Source organism: Eleutherodactylus coqui, chromosome 2 (genome assembly GCF_035609145.1).
Source record: "Eleutherodactylus coqui strain aEleCoq1 chromosome 2, aEleCoq1.hap1, whole genome shotgun sequence".
Taxonomy (NCBI): domain Eukaryota; kingdom Metazoa; phylum Chordata; class Amphibia; order Anura; family Eleutherodactylidae; genus Eleutherodactylus; species Eleutherodactylus coqui.
Genome location: NC_089838.1, coordinates 274084492 through 274097534, shown reverse-complemented (window position 1 = coordinate 274097534; position 13043 = coordinate 274084492).

Below are 13043 nucleotides of genomic sequence, written 5' to 3'. Positions count from 1 at the left end.
CACTCACCAGATTTATTCGAAGTAAAACAGGGAGGAGACACAGATTAGATATTAGAAAAAACTTTCTGACAGAGAGGGTGATCAATGAGTGGAACAGGTTGCCACCGGAGGTGGTGAGTTTTCCTTCAATAGAAGTCTTCAAACAAAGGCTGGACAAATATCTGTCTGGGATGATTTACTGATCCTGCCCCGATGACCCTGGAAGTACCTTCCAACGCTACAATTCTATGTCTGGGACGCCATAGGTAGATGCATTCCATCACATGGCCACCAACCACAAACTGTACAACAACTGAAAGCACAAATCATGCAGGCATAGAGAAACATACCTCAACAACATATCCAAACACTTATTGATTTAATGAATGCAAGGATCCAGTAGTGTATAGTTGCTCATGGTGGGAACGATTCTTACTGAAACCTGTATCAAACAATAATAAACTTTGTCTCATTCATTCCAATTTGCTATCATTTATTTCCGGTATGACTGTACAAATCTATTATGTTTCATGAAATTCTACCAATTCCTACTGGGTGTAACACTTTCAATTTCCCCAGTGTAAGAATTTCAGGATTGCTGGGAGTATCCTGGCTTCTGTGTTATGTTCTATAGACTATGCACAGAGAACTGCAGATCCTTCTCTCTAAATGTCTGTTACACACAGGCATAAAATCATGTTGTAGGACAGCGTACAGCAAGAGTGAGTAGTGGAGATGTGATTTCTGTAGCTAAAACACAGTAAAAAGTGTCTTGCTAGTAGCTGGCAGTGCAGGCAGCGTCTGTGTGAGACTCGTCTCCGCTCTATACATTTCAATGAGCAGGATGACTCATTCCCTCATCCTTGTTCTAACCTCTGTCAGTCATTAGACTGCAGACAATGAAAAGCAAGCTAGGGGGAAGGTAGACAGCACTTTAGAGTACTTTTTTCAGCACAAAAAAAATAATTTTATGTAAATCAAGTAATGAGGAGTTTCTTTTAACGATCACATTGGCTATCATATAAGCACTAGTATCATTTAAGACTGATACATGTGTGTTTGAGTTATTGGTACATCTGTTCATTGATCTGTAATACTTCTGCTAACTCATCAGCATAAGTTCACAGCAGACTAAAGTGTTGTTCACCGCTGTACACAGCTCAAAGCTCAATTTCAGCTGCCTCGTCTTCTAGAGCAGATAATCACAGACTACCGTAGAACACTAAATAGCATGTTATAGTGGCATCTCCGGAATATAAAGTAGGAGGAGGAAACCTGTGGCTGCCCAGAGTTTGTCTTGTACACTACATTGACAAGCAATGTAAAATGAATAGTCACATGATATCTAAGATTTAAGGGGATTTGGCCCTAAAATTAAAATGTCTAAAAATTCCCCTTCTGCAAGGCTTCTAGCCCTTCTATTTAGATGTTCCAGTTATGTCTCTCGGGGAAACTCAGTTGACAAAAAGGCCATCCATTATAGCCCTCACAGGAGTTCCCACCCAGTCCTCATGACTTTCATCAAAGTTATAATTGTGGACAGCCAGCTGTTATTGCCAGAGGAACTTGCATCTGGCTGGTTATTCTCTGTGCCCTGCCCATGACTTCCTAGGCAATGTCCAAAAGAACAAAAAAAACAGAGGTTTTGCAATTTCAAAATCTCTGTGGAGGGACACTAAATTAAAGTGTAAAAGAAGCTTAATAAAGCTTTTTCAGCATTAAAAATATATATATGTATATATTTAACGTTCAAAACATTCAATTTTTTCCATTAAAAAATCGTGATCGTCTCCCATTGATTTATTATATATAATAATCTTATATACACCCCCCCCTCCCCCCCAGAAAATCCTCACTGCAGGGAGTCCCCTTCACTGCTGTCACACCAGTGGCAGAGGATCTCGTTGCTGCCTGCAGCCCCATTGGAAACAATGGGTGAGATCACAAAAAGAATGGACATGCTGTGATTTTGTTTTAACACTGCATTGTAAGCGTTACATTATCGCACATGTGAAGGGAGCCATTGGAAGACATTGGCTTCATAATTTTGCGGTTTCTTACTGCCTCGCTGCGCTGGGAAATCGTGCGATTTCATTGCCAGTGTGAAGGCACCCTAGCAAACCCCTTTTGCTCTAAGTGCATTACTATTTTTTCTACTTATCTGCATTTAATTCCTTCATTGAATTATGTGTCCTCCCAAATATACCAACAAACAACCTTTATAACTGCAGCTGAATTCATGGACAGAGCTTTCCTGCCTTGTTCTCCCCCAAGCCCCCACATGTTTGTGACCACAACAGTTGAAGCAGCCATAGATAGCGTCAGTTGAATGCTCATTCACCCAAAAGCTACTTTATTTCCCCCAACCTTCCCCCATACACATGCACACTAATCAGTGGCCCTAGGGATGACCGATTCCTTTTAAAACTTGGAAAAAATTGGAAGGCATGGCCCAAATCTTTCAAGCTGCAAATGGAACAAAGTGGTATCAAGTTAAGAGGTAGGACTGTGAGGAGGAGGCTGTGTGATGCTGGTTGCCCAGCTTACTGATCTAGGAGGAAGCAGCTTTTGACTCCACAAATGTAGACTAAACACCTTACTTGGGCCCACCAGTTTAAGTCCTTAGTGACCCCCCCATAGTGTTTTTACGTCCCAGCTAAGTGGGCATTAATCCCCAGGGCCGTAAAAACAAGCTTGCTCTGGGGATTAAAGCAACGTAAACTGTGGACGTGACAGCCTCATGCTGTTGGCTACCGGAGGTAGCCGATAACCTGGAGCTGTCATGGTGGGCCGCGGGAAGCCCCCCTGGTCATGTGATTGCCACTATCCACCCACATAAAAGTGTTAAAAAGTAAAATAAAGTTAAAGATTCAGTTCCCCTCATGGTTCAGATCTCCGGGATGTCCAGCGACGTTATGGTCCTTCCAGGATCTTACGTCGCCTTCTGCGCATGCATGCCAGGCGTAAACGTCCGGCGCTTGCACAGAAGGGCTTGCGGACCAAGAAATTTAAAATCTCTCTGGCTTCCAGCTGCCACGTGTAGCTGAGCGAAGAGAGATATCACCGGGAGCTGCTGTTCCCGGTCACATGATTGCCATTATCCAATGGATAACGCCGAACATGTAAAGTTAAAAAAAAATGTAAAAAGTTTATTAAGTTTCATCTCCCCTCTCAGATCATATCCATGTCGGGAGATGAAATTACGTACCTAAGGCCCCTGGATTTATCCAAGACCCTTACCACGGCTTCTGCGCAAGCGCCTGCCGCCAGAATGGGCCGGGTGTAATTTAAAATCTCCCTGCTCCTGGCTACCAAACGTAGCCGAGAACCTGTAGACTTCATTGGGACCAAGGTAAGTGGTTCTTGGTCACGTGATCTCTGTTATAACAGCAATCAGATAAAAGTTAAAAAAAAGCTGAAGTTTCAACTCCCGTCACAAATCCAAACCCTAGGGGGAGGTGAAATTATTTTCCTCAGGCCTCTGGCGATGTTCCTTAATGGGATCCTTATCCATGGATCTTTCCTCAGATTCGGTACATGCACCCATCGCCGAGATGGCAGACGCAAGCGCAGAAGCTGGTGAGGGTAGTGGAAATAAAATTTCCTTACTCCTGGATACTAAAGGTAGCTGAGAGCCTGGAGCAGTGACCGAGGGCCGCGGTGAGCGGTCCCCAGTCACGTGATCGCCGTTATTCAATGGATCATGGCGATCACGTAAAAGTTAAAGAACAGTTGAAGTTTAATGCTCCTTTCGGTTTGGGCCCCGTTGTGCATATGGACATAAGATTAGCGCCACAATGGGTATGTTTCTGAACACGGGACAAACAGGGGTATCCATTTTGGGGGGAAAGTCTTCATTCATGTGTGTGCTGTACAAAAAAAAGGTTTGACACTATTTTTTTCCTTCTGCTTTGCTTAGATTCATTCAAAAACTGTGGGGTTTAAAATACGCAGTACAGCCCTAGATGAATTCGTTAAGGGGTCTAGTTTTCAAAATAGGGTTATTTGTGGGGTTCTCTGTCGCTTTGGTCGCTCAAGGGCTCTACAAGTGTGCAATGGAGCCTAAAACACCTACAGGCAAAATGTCTGTTCTGAAAACCAACGGCTGCTCCTTTTGGTTTGGGCCCCGTTGGGCATACGGACATAAGATTGGGGCCACAGGACAAATGGGGGTCTCCATTTTGGGGTGTCACTCCTCATTTCCATGTGCACTGTAGAAAAAATCCTGTCTTTAAAATGACGTATTTGCAAAAATATCAAATTAAATTTTTTCTCCTCTAAATTGCATTAACTCCTGGAAAGAAACTGTGGGGTCAAAATACTCCTGACCCCCCTCAGTGGATACACTAAGGGGTGTAGTTTTCTAAATGGAGCCATTTGTGGGGGTATCTATCATTCTGACACCTATGAGCCTTTGCAATCTTGGCTTGGTGGAGGAAAACAAAGTGTTTCTCAAAATGTTAATATTCAATGTTAAATTTGTACGTCTCCTAAATGGTTAAAAAAATCTGGACTCAAGGTGCAATGGCCTGGCCATGAAACCAAGAGAGAACATTTGGTGCAGCCTTAAAGGGGTTTTACGGGGAAAATACTATTGATGACCTATCCTATAGTAGTTGATTGGCTGGGGTCCACTTCTCAGGACCCTGACCGATCAGCTGATTGTGCAACCCACTGACAAAGCTGCAACTATACAGGGGTCAAAGTGGAGGCCGCTGCTCCGACTCATGTGTAGCAGCCAGTGCTTGTAATTGCAAGCACAGCTCTCAATTAAATCAATCCTGAGGATAGGTCAAACTCAAAACCCCTTTAAAGACAAAATGAAAGCAGAAATACATGTAACCAATAAAGGGAAACTACTTGAGAGACTACTATTGAAAGTCTGTTCCCATGGTTGTGAAATATAGGACATGATCATAAAATCTATTCGAGGAATGCCGGGCATGTTCAAGACGCTATTAAAGGGAACCGGACCGCAGATTTTCTTTGTAATGTAATATGGGCAGTGTTCTCTTCTGCAAAGTCCATTTGCTTTGGCTGATAAAGTATACCTCTGAAATTCCCATTCAAAGTTCTCCTGTGCGGTATGTAACTATAGCAGAGCAGTCCGGGGGCAGGCTGGACCGTCTCTCCTAGCAGCCTCTTTGTTCCAAAAACCTGCCCCTGTCGGCTCATCACAAGTAAATGATGCTGAAGGCATCATCCGCGCAGCCCTGCGAAGTCTCATGCGATCACAAAGCGCAGCCAGCACGTGTACAGATGAATTTTCCCTTTTGTGGGCAGCTTTACTTTCCTTCTCTATGTATGCACTGGCTGACAAGTGCATGGCACACATGCAAGACTTTTCAGTGCTGCATGAATCATGCTTACTGTGTCTCCACGTCTGAGGAGTCGATGGGTGGGTTTTGGTGATGAAGAGGCTGCTAGGAGAGACAGTCCGGCCTACCCACTTGTCCGCTCTGTACCATTTATATAACACACAAATGCAAATTTCTCAAATGCAAATTTCAGAGCTATGCTTTCATTACAAGCCAAAGCAAAATGATTTTGCAGAACAGAGCACTGCTCACACTGCAGCGCTGCTCTTGGATTATCACTGCCCTCACTGCAGCGCTGCTCTTGGATTATCACTGCCCTCACTGCAGCGCTGCTCTTGGATTATCACTGCCCTCACTGCAGCGCTGCTCTTGGATTATCACTGCCCACACTGCAGCGCTGCTCTTGGATTATCACTGCCCACACTGCAGCACTGCTCTTGGATTATCACTGCCCACACCGCAGCTCTGCTCTTGAATTATCACTGCCCCCACTGCAGCGCTGCTCTTGGATTATCACTGCCCACACTGCAGCGCTGCTCTTGGATTATCACTGCCCACACTGCAGCGCTGCTCTCGGATTATCACTGCCCACACTGCAGCGCTGCTCTTGGATTATCACTGCCCACACTGCAGCGCTGCTCTTGGATTATCACTGCCCACACTGCAGCGCTGCTCTTGGATTATCATTGCCCACACTGCAGCGCTGCTCTTGGATTATCACTGCCCACACTGCAGCGCTGCTCTTGGATTATCACTGCCCACACCGCAGCTCTGCTCTTAGATTATCACTGCCCTCACTGCAGCGCTGCTCTTGGATTATCATTGCCCACACCGCAGCTCTGCTCTTAGATTATCACTGCTCACACTGCAGCGCTGCTCTTGGATTATCACTGCTCACACTGCAGCGCTGCTCTTAGATTATCACTGCCCACACCGCAGCTCTGCTCTTGGATTATCATTGCCCACACTGCAGCGCTGCTCTTGGATTATATCACAAAAATCTGCTGAAAGGTTCCCTTTAAAAGTCAAAGGGGTGAAGGGGTCAATGAAGGTGGAGGATAGGGTACATCCCTACCCACCAGGGGGGCTTCTACCAGGGGTGCAACGGATGAGGCCATGGCTAGAGCCACAGAAGCTGCGGCTGTCTGAGCAGAGGTGTGACTACTGAAAGGTATGCGGTCACTCATGGCTGATGCTGAACAAACTTTAATGAAACAACAAGACGGGTGCAGCCGCTTATTACAAAACAAAGTGGAGAAACAAACAAAGTTAAAGCACAATAGCACTTGGAGATTCCAAGGCCACATTTGACTGCAAATCTTTGGTAAATAACTATTTAGTTCAGTTCGAAGGCCGATCCGGCTTTGTGGCAATCAGTCATATCCAGTGCGGTAACCTCTGATAAAGTTAGTCTCCTGGTAGAGTCTCTTCCTGAGAGATAGATACTTTCTATATATATGCGTTGCCGTACAGGAATCGAGGAGAATCAAAGGGCATTCCAGAAGGAGAGCGAGGATGGTGTCCATGGCAGTTACCCAGTTATCAATGTGGGCATGCGATAAATCCTGCCCGCAGAGCAAATGGCGTTGGTAACCTGTAAGGACCAGGCCACAGTGGCAGAACTTCATGTCGGCCTTGATCTGTGGACAGATACCAACCAGAGATTGCAGGAAGGGTGGGAGTAGCGCTCACATACAATAAACCTCTCTTCCTCTTAGATCCTTCAAACTCTGTTCCTTTTAAAATGGTACAAAACAAATATGCCCCAAGCAATACCTTCTTACTGGGGGGCACACGAAGCATTAAAATATGTTGTTTGATGTTGCCTGTATACACAATTATACTAATTAAACTGTTTATTTTTCCATAATTCACTTCTCACTGTTTTAAGAAAATTATTGCAAAAATGGACTTTTGTATTTAATTTGGTCAGTAGTATAGCAAGCAAAAGGGCAAATCCATTGTAATTCTACAAAGCTAATGAGCTCCAGCATCCCCCCACACACATGATGTAAATAGAGGCGTTTTTGAGCCTCTCGCTGGAATAGAATCTGAATCGTTGATTGAGAATTTTTCTATTGTGGTAGATTTAATTATTGTACGTCAAGTAAACCTTCTTCGCAGCTTGAACATGAAACTAATGCAGCCCCTACTGGCTGATGCCGTTGACGAGATGCAGCAGGAGCGGCTCGGTTCTGCAAAAGGATTTTAATCACTACAGAAGCCTTTCATAATCTCAGAACAATATCCAAGATAATAAGAAAACACAAACTAAAAGGGAGTTTTCACAGCGGCACGCTTGGCTCATTCAGATTAAAATTTGTCATTTTGGCAGAAATATAAGAAGTTTCCGTGCAGAAAAAAAAGGTTACTGGAAATTTTCTGCACCGACAATAAATTGTCACTTTAATGAAAATTTAATTTTCAGCATTTGAAAGTAAAATAAGCTTAGACAAAACCTTTTTTCTTCATTATTATGCACGGATGATTGCTTGAGCTATCCATCAAATGGGTCTATCAAATATGTGCTAGTATAGTCGTCTTTAGGGGTGGATAATAAGAATAGATGTACTTAAATAATGGGGTGTCGGTATTTTTTTGTATTTTTTGAATTTATGGTTCAATCATTTTTTATTAAACATTCATACAAACATAACGTATATTAATCCAGAAGAAAAAATGAAATAAAATAGGGACTTAGTTCTCAGCTGAAGCATGGAAATTTAACATTACTACAGCTGATTTTCATAGCTGATTATATCTGACAAATTACCATGTAAAATAGAACATACTTAAGAAAACTCACATCCAAGACTCCTTGAATGTGTATATTGGGGAAAAGGGGTAACGGAGAAGGGTTAGAGGGAGAGGGAAGGGGGGGTGATAGGGGGAGAAAAGAAAGAAAAAGGAGGTGGGGAATCGGGGAGGGGGTCCTGCTCACTTCAGTGGTCTCAAACCAAGGAGACCCTAAGACAGCCATCGTATGTACAACTTCCTGATAAGGGCTTCCTAGAAACAGTATCTCCTAGGTTAACGTTCTATTGACTTATGTACTCAACACCTCGTCTCCAGCCATCTCTTAAAAAAAGGTAGTGCCTCCACTCTACTCATTCAAGGACACTTAGGTGCTCGTTCTCATGATCAGTGAGGCTCCCAATGGCCGGACATCCCCGATCACTCATTTATAGATAGGTGATACGTTTTTTTTCATAGGACTGGAACAGGTGGATGGTATGCGATGGTGCGGTGGTGCCAGGCGGAGGCAGAAGCAGTTTGTTGCAGCAACAATAAACTTTACAAAACAAAAACTATTTCACAGTTTAGCACTGCACAGGAGAGTTAGAATACTCTCAGCATTGCAAAACCTACTATAATGAAGTCTGACTTGAAGCAGGCCTATTGCCCTCTCTGGTGACATTCTCATACACAGGGCTAATAGCCCCAAAGGATAAATGTTTTATGTAGCTCTTAGATACGCAACTTCAACTCTGTGGCAGCCCTCAGGACACTTTCTTATTTTCTTCTTACCAGAAATGGACTCTGGCCCACCCTTGGTCGTGCATATGAGTGCAACCATCACAAACCCACCTTTTGGGGTACCTGCTCACCACATCTGACTATGGGTTACAACTCGTATTCATTGGTCCCATGTCCCTGTCTCTCTGTACACCACACGGGGCACTTGCCATTTTTTTGGCTCGCTGTGATTCACTCGTTTCTTCTCTACAACACCTGCTGTTTTGGTGTTGGGAACAGCAGGGAGGTAGGTTCCCTCTCCTCCCACTTGCTGACACATCCTCTTGGACCCTGGTACCTTCATCTGTGCAATAGCCCCAACTGCTCCCCAGCATGGGGATATGGCCACACTCACGGCTCTTGGTGGCCCTCTCATATTGGCGCACTGATGTCCCAGTCGCATCTCATGGTGTGCGGGGTATAGCCCCTTACACTGTCCCAACTATGGGGTTGTGTATTTAGGATGGTGATTTGTTAGCTATGTAACCACCCATTTCAGAGTAGGCGGGTTTTTCACTTCTGGTACCCAGTTTCCTCTCCCCCAGCTACATCACTGGCGGGGGAGCAAGGTTTATTGCAGCCAAACCGGAACTGCTCCCTTTATCCGTCTCACAGCATAACCCCTTTGAGACTGAAAAGAGAGACCAAGACAAGCTAAGACCATTTTCACATCACTTTGAAGATATCCATACATACATCTTTTGGATCAAAGTGACCATCAGGTGGCATCATAAAGAAATGGGGAAACATTTTCTTAGTGAATGTTTCTTGGCAGAAATATAACAAGTTTCTGTGTAGAAAAAAAGGTTACTGGAAATTTTCTGCACCAACAATAAATTGTCACTTTTATGAAAATTAAATCATCAGCATTTGAAAGTAAAATAAGCTTAGACAAAACCTTTTTCTTCATTATTATGCCCAGATGATCGTATGAAATATCCATCAAATAGGTCTATCTAATATGTGCTAGTATAGTCGACTTTGTCGCAAACAACTGAGATTGTGAAGCACAAATGATGTCTTCTGACCAATAAGTAGAGATGAGCGAGCATACTCGCTAAGGGCAATTACTTGAGCGAGTATTGTCCTAAGCGAGTACCTGCCCGCTCGGAAGAAAAGATTCAGGTGCGGGCGGGGGGGGGGGGGGGGGGCGGGGGGTGTAGAGCGGGGGGGAACGGAGGGGAGAACCCCCCCCCCTGCTTCCTCCTGCTCACTCCCGCAATTCACCGCTCCCCCGCGCCGGCAGCCGAATCTTTTCTTCCGAGCGGGCAGGTACTCGCTAAGGGCAATGCTCGCTCGAGTAATTGCCCTTAGCGAGTATGCTCGCTCATCTCTACCAATAAGCCAATATGAGGATCTGCAATGAGATTTTGCATTACTGACTACTAGAAATGCTTTGTTGTACTCTAAAAGCTGAAATGTTATGGATGCTTGCAAAACAAAGTGAGTCTTCATCTTTCCATATCCAAATAGCATTTTCACCCCTCCGCAATCCATTTTTGCACTCTTGCTCCCACTAATGCCTTCCTCCTTCCTTTATTTTTTAGTGCTATTCTGTTGTGCTCCAATGGTGGTTCCTGGAACTCTAAGCTCTGTAGCAATGACTCAATGACATTATCTAATGTGGCACTTGGCACTTAGTAATTTGAATAGGTATTTATAAGCCAAACCATGGCAGCGGTGCAAATCTTTCCATTATAGCTTTATTCTATTTATGTTCCACTCCTGCATTTGGTTTACAAATACTGATGAAAAATACTGTAGCATGAAAGTGACCTGATCTCATGCAAAAGTTAAAATTGTTTATGTTGCATTGTATTCAGTTAGGTTGTTTAGGTTGGAACTTTGCCCCTAGTTATGGAGACTCTTAGGCCGCCTGCAGACGGGCGGAAATTACGCGGCTGGATTTCCCATGGAATTTCCGCCCCTGGAAGCTGCCATAGGATTGCGTTAGCAAACGCAATCCTAGGCAGACAGCCGCAGTTTGTCACGCGGCAAACAAACTGTGGCATGCTCTATGCGAGCCCCGCACAGAAATGTCACTGCCCGGCCGCCGGTTCCGGTCTGCACATGCGCCGGCTGCCCGACAAGCCGGCATATCAAACAGCCAGAGCCGCCGTCGCGGGTGAGTACGCGCTGCTCTCTGCAGGCGCTCGGGTCGGGTCCCGCGGCGAGAATCCTCACAGCCGGATCTGACCTGCCCGTCTGCAGACTGCTTAGTGTAATAAGTATGGTGGAGTTCTAAAAGGGGCAAGTAATGTGACACATGTGTTCAGCGGTGTGTGTGGCTAGTATAACAGTGTGGTAGTCAGCAGATGGAAGGGCAGCTCCCCCAGCTGCAGTGTGGGGTCCACCGTAGACTTGACCTTAAAGAGAAAGTGGTCAGAAGAGCATAGTTCAAAGTTGCCTTCCAGCCAAATACAAAGACTACCGAGTGGTCTAGTACAAGTGAGTGATAGTCAACCTCAGCCTGAAGTCCCTGAACCTGTGACAACAGTGAAGAATCATTTTGAAAAATTGTTGAGCCTTCGACTCATGATGTCGCAACTCATGGCAGGGTGTAGTTACTTCATTGCCAGACCTGGTGTAGTGATGGCCTGCCATTAGAGATGAGCGAGCACCCAAATGCTCGGGTTCGCGTTATTCGAGTCGAGCTTTTCGTAAAATTCGAGATTTTTGTATGTGGGACGCTGGGTGCTGAGCTCTTTTTTTTTTCTAGGTCTCTCTCTCTCTCTCGTGGGTAAAAAGATAGTTCTGGTTCTATCTTTTGACTGATATACGGTGGCGGCACCCGTAGACTTCTATGGGAGCTGGGGGAAAAAAAGGGAGAGGGAGGCATTTTAGCAGCGTCCAATGCTGTGAAAAGCTTACAGGTGCCTCTATTTAGGCATTTAAAGTCATTCCGAGGATTTATACCAGGCGAGAGATTTCCAGGGTGCAACGCATTTTTTCGCTAAAAACGTCGCACCTGTTCGTGTGAATGGATGAGAAAATGCTAATTCAGCTGGGACTTGATCGCAGAAAATTGACCGTTAATGTGATTTTACGGCGCGACCAAATGAATATAACAACGCATACTCTCATGTGAAGGAACCCTTATACTGTGCCTTGTTTTTTCTGTCTAAAATTGGTTACACCAATGAGTTTCCGCTAACTGTGTGAGTTCCATAACATATTTCACTTTTTACAGTAGTTAAACTATAGTTTGATGAAGCATTTTAGTTACATACTCTGGTATTCTGTGACAAATTTTGAGCAAACAACTGGAAATATCCATTACATTACAATTCCTGCACTGAGTAGGGGGTTGGACCCGATAACCCTGGAGGTCCCTTCCAACTCTACCATTCTATGATTCTATGATTATAAACCATGAGGCTTCTTTCACATGAGCGCATATTGGCCGACTGTTTTCCCGGCTGGCCGATATGTGCTGTGATCTGATGCATTGGACTCTAATGCATCAGATCACATGGGCATATTTCTAAGACGTAAAAATGCCCGACGAAGCCAATGTAGCGCGTTTTTACATCGGGCCCGAAAGATAGTCCTGGAACTATCTTTTGGGCCGGGAATACGTCGGCCGCTGCATGAGCTCCTATGGGAGCCCATGACAGCGTCTGTAGGTGGAAGGAAGTTTAGCAGTGTGGCTGCTAAATTCCCTCCCTCTGTTCTCCTCCCCCGTGCATTTGTGCCGGCCTCACCAGGCCATATGAGCGGGCGCACAAACGTTTGATTTGTGCGCCCGTTCACCAGACTTTTCTTGCCCAACCTAGCGTATATCGGCTGGCCGTGAAAACAGTGGCCGATGCACGCTCGTGGGAGAGAAGCCTTAACCAGTATTACTACTAATAGTCCACCATGAAAGAATTATAAAAAAATATATATAATCATGACATTGCCATCAAATTTGCATTTGACACCAACTTTAAATGTCAGAGTAGTTGTCTTCAGAAAAGTCCTATGTTGGACAAAACCCTAAAAAGCAGTTACTTGCCCCCTCCACTGTGTACAGTATTTATTGAAGGGCTGCTTTCCTGCCCTTGCTGTGTCTCCTAAATGTTCTTTGTATATGTAAATTCAGATTATTTCCATATCAGTACTCCATCACATTACAAGTGTGACTCTCCTGTAGAGTGTCTCATTATGCATGAAGCATATGTCCTTAAACAGGCAAATCCAGGTAGCGGTATGTGCTTCCAGGCTAATGGCTTGATTTGCAGACCAAAA